This window comes from Lathyrus oleraceus, chromosome 3 (genome assembly GCF_024323335.1).
Source record: "Lathyrus oleraceus cultivar Zhongwan6 chromosome 3, CAAS_Psat_ZW6_1.0, whole genome shotgun sequence".
Classification (NCBI taxonomy): Eukaryota; Viridiplantae; Streptophyta; class Magnoliopsida; order Fabales; family Fabaceae; genus Lathyrus; species Lathyrus oleraceus.
Genome location: NC_066581.1, coordinates 144,499,665 through 144,511,773, shown reverse-complemented (window position 1 = coordinate 144,511,773; position 12,109 = coordinate 144,499,665).

The window sequence follows — 12,109 nt, the reverse complement described above, 5'->3', positions numbered from 1 at the left end:
TGAAACACATCATGCAGATTAGAAAGCGACGGCGGTAAAGCTATCCGATACGCCACTTCCCCAACTCTCTTCAAAATCTGATACGGACCCACAAACCTCGGAGTAAGCTTTTTAGACTTTAAGGCTCTTCCCACACCTGTCGTCGGAGTAACCCTCAAGAACACATGATCTCCCTCTTGGAACTCAAGCGCCTTTCTCCTATTATCATGATAACTCTTCTGACGACTCTGAGAAATCTTCATTTTCTCCTGAATCATCCTAACCCTTTCAGTCGTCTGCTGCACAATCTCAGGTCCGAGTACAATACTCTCACCTGATTCATACCAACACAATGGAGTTCTACACCGCCTACCATACAATGCTTCATATGGAGCCATACCGATACTAGCATGAAAACTATTATTATAAGTAAACTCCACCAACGGCAAATAACTATCCCAAGGACCACTCTGCTCCAACACACAAGCTCTCAACAAATCCTCCAAGGATTGGATAGTTCTTTCAGTCTGACCATCAGTCTGAGGATGATAAGCTGAACTCAACCTCAACTTGGTCCCCAACGCTTTCTGCAAACTTTCCCAAAATCTAGAAGTAAATCTGGGATCTCTATCAGACACAATACTGGATGGAATACCATGCAGCCTCACTATCTCCTCAATATACAACTCTGCCAACTTCTCTAAAGAGTGATTAATCTTCATCGGCAAGAAATGCGCCGACTTAGTCAACCGATCCACAATCACCCAAATAGAATCATTACCTTTCACCGTCCTCGGCAATCCCGTCACAAAATCCATGGAAATGCTATCCCACTTCCATTCAGGAATCTTCAAAGGTTGCATCATACCTGCCGGTTTCTGATGTTCAATCTTTGACTTCTGAGAAGTCAAACAGGCATACACAAACTTAGCAACATCTCTTTTCATACCAGCCCACCAAAACAACTTCTTCAAATCCTGATACATTTTAGTTGCACCTGGATGGATACTCAATCCACTCCTATGGCCCTCTTCAAGAATACTCTTTCTCAATTCAGACACCTCAGGAACACAAACTCTACCTTTAAATCGCAGGATGCCACTCTCATCAATCTCAAAATTACCACCATTACCCTGGTTAACCATAGTAATATGATCAACTAGAGCGACATCAACTTGCTGACCATTCCGAATATCTTCCAGAATTCCACTAGTCAACTTCAGCATACCCAACTTTACACTATCAGCGGAAACTTCACAACCCAAACTCATATCACGGAACTGTTCAATTAACTCAAGTTCCCGAACCATCATCATAGACATATGTAGAGACTTTCTACTCAGCGCATCTGCAACTACATTAGCCTTACCGGGATGATAACTCAATTCAAAGTCAAAATCCTTCAGTAATTCTAACCACCTTCTCTGCCTCATATTTAACTCTTTCTGATCAAACAGATACTTCAGACTCTTGTGATCACTGAACACTTCGAATCTGGAACCACACAGATAATGCCTCCACATTTTCAACACAAATACAACAGCTGCAAGTTCTAGATCATGCGTAGGATAATTCCTCTCATGAACTCTCAACTGTCTAGAAGCATAAGCTACAACTTTACCATTCTGCATCAAAACACCACCAAGACCCATCAAAGAAGCATCACAATAAACAACGAAGGACTCACCAGGATTAGGCAAGATCAACACTGGAGCACTGGTCAACCGCCTCTTCAACTCAACAAAACTCGCTTCACAAGCTGCATCCCACACATACACTTGACCCTTCTTAGTCAACTGCGTCAACGGCAATGCCAACTTAGAGAAGCCTTCAATAAATCTGCGATAATAACCAGCTAACCCCAGAAAACTGCGTATCTCAGTAGCAGACTTCGGAGTCTCCCACTGTAATACAGCATCAACTTTAGCAGGATCAACAGAAATTCCACCACTCGAAATCACATGGCCAAGGAAACTCACTTCCTTCAACCAGAACTCACATTTAGATAATTTTGCATACAATTTCTTTTCTCTTAACACCTGCAAAACAACTCTCAGATGTCCTGCATGCTCTTCTTCCGTCTTAGAATATATCAATATATCATCTATGAACACCACAACAAAATCATCAAGGTACGGATGAAATATACGATTCATATATTCCATAAACACACCTGGAGCATTAGACACACCGAACGGCATCACAGTGTATTCATAATGACCATACCTCGTACGGAAAGCAGTCTTCGCAATATCATCTGACTTCACTCGGATCTGATGATAACCCGACCGCAAATCAATCTTACTGAAAACATGAGCTCCAACCAACTGGTCCATCAAATCATCAATCCTCGGTAATGGATACCGATTCTTGATAGTCACCTTATTCAACTGCCGATAATCGACACACAACCTCATCGTACCTTCTTTCTTCTTCACTAACAATACTGGTGCACCCCAAGGAGAAACACTTGGACGCACAAACTTCTTCTCAAGCAATTCTTCAAGTTGCTTCTTCAATTCAACTAATTCAGTTGCCGACATTCTATACGGAGACATCGACACTGGACTCGTACCTGGTACTAAGTCAATGGCAAATTCGACTTCACGTTCTGGAGGTAAGTCACTTACATCCTCCGGAAACACATCCTGAAATTCACAAACAACAGGCAAATCTACACTCACCACTTTCTTATTCGCTTGCAGAGACGCAAATAAAGCGAATATCTGAGCTTCATCTTTCACAAATTCCCCCACCTGCCTAGCAGATAGAAATCTTGCCTCATCATTCTCACCAACTTCAGAAAACCGCACCGTCTTACTATAGCAGTTGATAAACACGCCATAGAATTCTAGCCAATTCATTCCCAGAATAATATCAATTTGGTGCAAGGGTAAGCACACCAAATCAACTACGAACTCTCTCTCAAAGATCGTCAAACGACAACCTCGACAGACAACAGAAGTCTTCACAGAACCATTAGCAGGAGTATCTATCACCATACTTCCGCCTAGGGACGACATAATCACACCAATCCTGGTCGCACACTCATATGAAATAAACGAATGAGTAGCACCAGTGTCAACAATAGCAAGCAATTCGACATTATTAATCAAGCAAGTACCTTTAATCAGATTATCTTCTTTAGGAGCTTCAGTCCCACTCAGAGCAAACACCCTACCAGTAGTATGAGCTGCAGTAGCCGCCTTCTTCGGTTTCGAGCACTGCGAACTGATATGACCTTTCTCGCCACAATTAAAACATGTCGGACCAGCATCCTTACATTCCGTAACTCTATGACCGGTCTGACCGCATCGGAAACATCTCAGCACTTTCTTGGTACAGCTATCAGCACGGTGGCCTGGCTCGCCACACTTGAAACATTTACCAGCTATGGAAGATCCTCCCCCACTTGGCTTCTTCTCATCTACCATTTTCTGCTTACCTTTACCATTCGGAGATGCATAAGGACTACCACGATCCTTATTCTTCTTCTCACTAAGACTTTTGTAATGAGCAGTCCTAGCCTTGCTATCTTCCTCAAATATCCTGCACTTATTAACCAATGTAGGAAACCTACGAATCTCCTGGTAACCAATGCCTTGTTTGATCTCGGGACGCAACCCGTTCTCAAACTTGACACACTTGGATCCCTCAGCATCAGCATTATTATAGTGAGGACAATACTGCACCAGCTCCTCAAACTTCGAAGCGTAGTCAGCAACAGACAGGTTACCCTGCTTCAGTTCTAGAAATTCCATCTCCTTCTTACATCGCACATCAGCAGGAAAATATTTCTCCAGAAAGGCCGTCTTGAACCTTTCCCAAGTCATCTCAGCACCTGGTACTTCAATTCTCTGGCGAGTGTTATCCCACCAGTTTTCAGCCTCTTCAGATAACATATGCGTACCAAACTGCACCTTCTGTGCTTCAGTACACGTCATCACCCGGAAAATCTTCTCAATCTCCTTCAGCCAAATCTGAGCACCATCTGGATCATAGCGCCCTTTGAATGTAGGAGGGTTATTCTTCAGAAACCTTCCCAAATTCTTAAACTCGTCGACCGGCGGATTCTGCTGCGCCTGCATAGCCTGCGCCATAGCAGCCAAAGCCTCAGCAATCGCACGGTCATTTTCTCCAGCCATACTCTGCACAACACAACCACAACCGTTAAATATCGACAGTGTCATTTACACTAATCGACCAACAGGGAAAACATCACATTATGACTCGACTGGACTGACAATGCTCTGATACCACTAATGTAACACCCTTCTACCCAATCGACATATTTAAATAAGTTATCAGAGTACCACATGTAGAAGAGTTTACATTTCTTACAACATACACTTATCGCATCACAACACATAACACATTATTTATTATATTTAAAACTTCGCAGCGGACGACAACATAATTATTATTTTTCATCATATAATAATTCATAAAAATGTTTCAACATTGTCTCGACAAAACATCTCGACATTTTAATCCTCATGAACAACGTAAATAAAATATAATTATCTATCGAATCCCATAACCCCGGTGTCACATGACCAGAGCATTTGACTCGACTCCGTAGAATAGCTCTACATTTATTCTTCAAACCTCAACGAAAGCTACTCCTCTTTATCTGCACATTGCTCATCATAGATGAACATAAACACATGCAGAAGGGGTGAGAATTACATTATTAAATAATAATATAACGACATAAATATAAACATAATTATTATTTCTCACATGCCAACACAGCTCATCATCATCATCATAATCAACAAACTCATGAACATCAACGAAACAACATATCAAATGCAATGCACACACCCATGCATGACTCAACACGACTCGGTATACCCATCTTGTGACCACTACAGGATCACCACTCCCAGATTCATCACCATAGAATCCGAGTTCCCCGTAAGGAACCAAGCCTCTCAACAAGCCCGGAGTCAACAACATCATTGGAACTCAGTCCGTTCATCACTAGGCATCGGCCTTTCATGAATGCATGCACACCAAACATGCACCATAATCAACATCGCAAAACATCGCAACAACAACATCATATGATCATGTTATCTTCATCATTAATAGCATGACATACAACTCAACAAAACAACAACAACATTACATCTTAACACATGGATTCATCACAATCAACCACAATAGGCCAATTCACCATTTCAACATAAAAATTAGTCATTTTTCAATACTGGAACAGTGTTAACCGGTTAACGCCACAGGTTAACTGGTTAACGCAGGCAAAACTCACTTCTGGGCAAAACGCAACAGTGTTAACCGGTTAACGCTATAGGTTAACCGGTTAACGCAGGCAAAACGCAACATTTTCACAATATACAACAGCGTTAACCGGTTAACACCCTGGGTTAACCGGTTAACGCAGACAAAACAGCAGTTCCTGCGCTAACACAAGGCAGAATGCAGAGTTCTCCGCATTTTCCGCCGTCGGAGGACTTCCGGACCTCCGATTCAACTTCCGTAAAAGGCTACGCGTTCGGGAAAACGCGACTCACACAACTACGGATTCAATTTCAGCTTAATTCGACTTATTCATCATAGTACTAAACGACGGTAAACCCCAACTTCCCCAATCTTCCTAATTCCCCAAAATCCATCAACAATCCTACATAAATCATGAAAATGCTCGCATATTATCATTTAATAAGGTTCAGACCCCTTACCTGAGATAATTCGGCAACTCAACGCTTCCGCTTTTCCGCTCTTCAGCCTTTGCTCTACAGCTTCTCCCTTCTCTGCAGCTTCTCAACTTCCACGTAAAACTCTTCTGTTCCAAATGAGAAACTTTTTCTCTTATCCCAACTTATATATTTTCTAATTATTATTATTCCAAATAATAATAATAACAATAATAATAATAATAATAATAACCCAATTTATTTAATTAAATTAATAAAATAATATTATCAACTTAATTAAATAATTCTTTTACTTTATTTGGGGTGTTACAGGTATTACATTAGTGGTATCAGAGCCTGGTTGGTCGAGTCGAGTCGTAATTATTCTGCTCCCCTGTACGGGATAGGTGTTGTGTAACCCTATCAGTACTTATTGTTTTAGCTTGTTGGGTTTTCAGAATAGAGATGGCTGGAAGAGGTAGAGACGATGCTGCGATTGCTGAGGCCCTGGGTATGCTAGCTGGAGTACTTGGAGGAAATCCGAATGTTGTGGGAATGGGAGCTGCTCGTCAACTGAGTGAGTTCCAGAAGAATAATCCTCCAATGTTCAAGGGAGCATACGATCCAGAGGGTGCTCAGAAGTGGTTGAAGGAGATTGAGAGGATCTTCCGAGTGACTGAGTGTGCCGATAACCAGAAGGTCAGGTTCGGTACGCATATGCTGTCAGAGGAAGCAGATGATTGGTGGGTTGCTACCCGCACTGAGTTGGAAACTGCTGGGAATACTGAGATCACTTGGGCGGTGTTTAGGGAGAGATTCCTGAGGAAGTACTTTCCAGAAGATGTCAGAGGAAAGAAAGAGATAGAGTTCTTGGAATTGAAGCAGGGCAACCGGTCTGTTACTGAGTATGCTGCTAAGTTCACAGAGCTGTCGAAGTATTACACTCCCTATAATGAGGCTACTGGGGAATTTTCAAAGTGTGTGAAGTTTGAGAACGGGTTACGTCCCGAGATCAAGCAGGCTATTGGGTACCAGCGGATTAGAGTGTTTTCTGACTTGGTGGACTGTTGCAGGATTTTTGAACAGGATACCAAGGCCAGAGCAGAGAGCTATCAGCTAAGGGTTGATAGAAAAGGCAAGAATCAGAATGATCGTGGGAAACCGTATGCAATTGGCAAAGGTTTCCAGAGACAGAGTGGGATAAGGAGACCTAGTGGGGGAGACTCCAGTGCCCCTGCTAAGTGTTTCAGATGTGGTCAAGCTGGACATCGTATCCATGAGTGTACCAGTAATGAGAAGAAGTGTTTCAAGTGTGGAAAAGGTGGTCACTTGGCCGCAGATTGCCGGTTGAAGACTGTGACTTGTTTCAACTGTGGAGAGGTGGGTCATATCAGTCCACAGTGTCCTAAGCCGAAGAGAGAGAACCAGTCGGGAGGCAAGGTTTTTGCTTTATCGGGTTCTGAGACTTTTGCAGATGATCGTTTGATCCGAGGTACGTGTTATATTAATGGCTTTCCTCTTGTAGCTATTATTGACACAGGTGCGACTCATTCCTTTATATCTTTGGATTGTGCTGTGAAACTTAAATTAGAGATATCTGAGATGCATGGGGGTATGGTGATTGATACTCCTGCGAAGGGTTCAGTGACTACTACTTCCGTTTGTTTAAATTGTCCTTTGAGTATTTTTGGTAGAGACTTTGGGATGGACCTCGTGTGTCTTCCACTAGTGCAGATTGATGTTATCCTGGGTATGAACTGGTTGGTGTTTAACCGAGTTTATATCAACTGTTTTGATAAGACTGTGATTTTTCCTGAGATTGAGGAAGGAAAGAGTTTGTTTCTATCAGCAAGGCAGGTGAATGAGGCAGTAGCAGATGGGGCGGAGTTGTTTATGCTGTTAGCGACTTTGGAGGCTAAAGATAAACTGGTGATTTGCGATCTAGCCGTGGTGTGTGATTTTCCTGATGTGTTTCCCGAAGAAGTGAATGAATTGCCGCCAGAGCGTGAAGTTGAGTTCTCGATTGATTTAGTACCTGGTACTAGGCCGATATCGATGGCTCCGTACCGTATGTCTGCTGTTGAGTTAACTGAATTGAAGACTCAGTTGGAAGATCTGTTGGATAAGAAATTTATTCGTCCGAGTGTGTCCCCGTGGGGTGCACCAATGTTGTTGGTTAAGAAGAAAGAAGGTACTATGAGGTTGTGTGTGGACTACAGGCAACTGAATAAAGTGACGATCAAGAATCGGTATCCTTTGCCGAGTATTGATGATTTGATGGATCAGTTGGTTGGTGCGAGTGTGTTCAGCAAAATAGATTTGAGATCTGGGTATCATCAGATACGTGTGAAAACTGAGGATATTCAGAAGACTGCTTTCAGGACAAGGTATGAACATTATGAGTACTCTGTAATGCCTTTTGGTGTGACTAATGCGCCTGGAGTATTTATGGAGTATATGAATAGGATTTTCCATCCGTACCTAGACAAGTTTGTTGTGGTGTTTATTGACGATATTTTGGTGTATTCGAAATCTGAAGAAGAGCATGCTGAGCATTTGAGAGTGGTTTTAGGAGTTCTACGAGAAAAGAAGTTATTTGCTAAACTGTCTAAGTGTGAATTTTGGTTAGAAGAGGTTAGTTTCCTTGGTCATGTGATTTCAAAAGGTGGTGTTGCTGTTGATCCTTCTAAGATAGAAGCGGTATCTAAGTGGGAAGCTCCGAAGTCAGTTTCTGAGATAAGGAGTTTTCTTGGACTTGCAGGTTATTATCGGAAATTCATTGAGGGATTTTCTAAGTTGGCGTTACCGTTGACGATGTTGACTAGAAAGGGGCAAGCGTTTGTTTGGGACTCAAAATGTGAAGAAGGTTTCCAAGACTTAAAGAGAAGGTTAACTACTGCTCCTATTCTGATATTACCAAGTCCATCGGAACCATTTGAGGTTTACTGTGATGCTTCATTGTTGGGTTTGGGTGGTGTTTTGATGCAGAATAAGCAGGTTGTAGCTTATGCTTCGAGACAACTGAAGGTTCATGAGAGGAACTATCCGACATACGATTTAGAGTTGGCAGCTGTGGTGTTCGTTCTGAAGTTATGGAGGCATTACTTGTACGGGTCAAGATTTGAGGTTTTCAGTGACCATAAAAGTTTAAAGTATTTGTTTGACCAGAAAGAGCTGAATATGAGACAGAGGAGAGGGTTAGAGTTTCTGAAGGATTATGACTTTGGTTTGAATTACCATCCGGGTAAAGCAAACGTAGTGGCTGATGCATTGAGTCGGAAATCATTGCATATGTCTATGTTAATGATTAAGGAATTGGATTTAATTGAACAGTTTAGAGACTTGAGTTTGGTGTGTGAGAGTACTCACAATAGTGTTAAATTGGGAATGTTGAAGTTAACGAGTGGTATTCTGGATGAGATTAGAGAGGGTCAGAAATCCGATGTGCTTTTGGTGGATAAGTTGACTTTAGTGAATCAAGGTCAAGGTGGTGAATTCAGAGTTGATGAGAATGGTGTTTTGAAATTTGGTAATCGGGTGTGTATTCCGGATGTTACCGAACTTAAGAAGAGTATTCTTGAAGAGGGACATCGTAGTGGCCTGAGTATTCATCCTGGAGCTACGAAGATGTATCATGATTTGAAAAAGTTATTTTGGTGGCCGGGAATGAAAAGAGAAATTGCAGTTTTGTTTATTCTTGTTTGACTTGTCAGAAGTCAAAGATTGAGCATCAGAAGCCGTCTGGGCTAATGCAACCGTTGGCTATTCCAGAGTGGAAGTGGGATAGTATCAGTATGGATTTTGTTTCTGGTTTACCGAGGACAATTAAGAATTTTGAAGTTATTTGGGTGATTGTTGACAGATTGACAAAATCGGCTCATTTCATTCCGATCAGAATGGATTATCCGTTAGAGAGATTAGTTGAGTTGTATATTGAGAAAATTGTAAGTTTGCATGGTATTCCGTCGAGTATTGTTTCGGACAGAGATCCTAGATTTACATCGAAGTTCTGGGAAGGTTTGCAGAGGGCTTTGGGAACTAAGCTGAGATTGAGTTTTGCATATCATCCGCAGACTGATGGTCAGACTGAGAGGACGATTCAGTCACTGGAGGATCTTTTGAGGGCTTGTGTTTTGGAAAAGGGAGGTGCTTGGGATTGTTATTTACCTTTGATTGAGTTTACCTACAACAATAGTTTTCATTCGAGCATTGGTATGGCACCGTTTGAAGCTTTGTATGGTAGGAGATGTCGGACACCTTTATGTTGGTATGAGTCCGGTGAGAGTGCTGTGGTTGGACCGGAGATTGTGCAACAAACTACGGAAAAGATTAAGATGATTCAGGAGAAGATGAGGATTGCTCAGAGTCGTCAGAAGAGTTATCACGATAAGAGGAGGAAGTCACTTGAGTTTCAAGAGGGAGATCATGTGTTTCTTCGTGTTACTCCGATAACTGGGGTTGGTCGAGCTTTGAAGTCGAAGAAGTTGACACCTCGATTTATTGGTCCTTATCAGATTTTAGAGAGGATAGGGGAGGTAGCCTATCGTGTCGCTTTACCGCCGTCACTTGCGAATTTGCATGAGGTTTTTCATGTGTCTCAGTTGAGGAGGTACATTCATGATCCGTCGCATGTGGTCCAAGTAGATGATGTACAGGTGAGAGATAACCTGACTGTTGAAACATCACCTATGAGGATCGAGGATCGAGAGTTAAAGCAGTTGCGGGGTAAAGAGATTGCTTTGGTAAAGGTAGCTTGGGGAGGACCAGCAGGTGGCAATGTGACTTGGGAACTTGAGAGTCAGATGAAGGAGTCTTATCCAGAGTTATTCGCTTGAGGTATGTTTTCGAGGACGAAAACTCTTTTAGTGGGGGAGAGTTGTAACACCCCGATAAAATAAGATAATTATTTAATTTAAGTTAATAATACATTTATTAATTTAATTAAATAATTGGATTATTATTATTGGAATTATTATTATTGGATTATTATTTTATTGGAATAAAAGTTGGAATTAGAAAAGGTCCCATTTGGTAAAAAGGGTTATTTTCACGTGAAAAAGGAAAAGAGACAGAAAAGTGGAAAAAGAGCCAGAGAACAAGGGTTGAAGAGAGGAAGAGCTCGAAGCTAAAGGATTGCCGGATTAACTCAGGTAAGGGGGGTTTATCGTCGATTAATGGGTATTATGGGATAACATGTAGTGGGTAGTGATAAACCATTATTTTGACTCTGATTAGAATGATGTATGCTGAAAAATTGTGAAATATTGGACGAACGAAATATGGGTTTTAATTGGAGAAATTTGTAAGAATTAGATGGAAAAATGTTAGAATTGGTGAAATTGAATAGGGTATGATTCGTGTTAGATGACATGAACGATTATTGTGTAAAATTGGACTGTGGGAGGTTGGATCTGAGGAATCTCGTGGTAGAGAAAACCATAGCAGATCTGGAAATCTGGTCTCTGGTCATACGCGTATGGCACTAGGCAATACGCGTATGAGATGGTCTGGTACGCGTATGGCACTAGGCAATACGCGTATGGATGAGGAAGATGATGTTTTGAACGTGGTTTGGTCTCTGTTGGTATGCGTATGGGGAAGTGGTACGCGTAGCATACGCGTATGAGATAGGTGGTACGCGTATGGGATTGGCTGAGAATTGGGCCATACGCGTATGGGACTAGGCAGTACGCGTATGGGCAGGATTGTGATTTTTCTGTGCTGTTGTTGTGCAGTTTTTGGTTGTTCAGCTGAGTAATGTAATTTAGCTGATGTATGATAGAGTAGGGATCATTTCCCGTTGTTTTGAGCAGTATAGGTATTAGTAGAGTGTGCTAATGCTGTGATTGATTATGTGGTATGACATGATATGATTATGTGGTGAATATGTTGATGATGTATGATGATATGCATGATGTTGTGAATGTATCTATCATGTATGAAATTATGAATGGACTGTTTATGGCTTAGAGTGTGAGCATATGTCCATTGTGGAGGATTGTTGATGTTTGCATGACTAAGTGATTTAGCTTGCATATTGTGGCCTTTATGGTGGTAGCTAATTCCCATGATGAGGAATTAGTGAGTGAGTACCGTGAATTGTTGTTGATGTTTGCATGCTAGGTGATTAGCGTGCATATCATAGCCCTTGGGGTGGTAGCTAATTCCCATGGTGAGGAATTAGTGAGTGAGTCACTAGGTCTCAAATGAGTGGGACTAGTGAGCTTGGTAGCCGTATCTGGATTTGATCGGTGGGGTTGAACTATATGTTCACGAATAGTCGGTACCGCATGCATGGAGTCTCATTGCATAATGTATGTATGTATGGCGTATAATATGAATGGATGTATTCCAATATTATACGTGTTGTTTTGGTGATTGTGTTGAGTATGATTTTGGAGTTGATATTGTCGTTACTGATTGTGTGATCTGATTAGGGTGATTGAATGCGTTAATTACTTAACATTTCA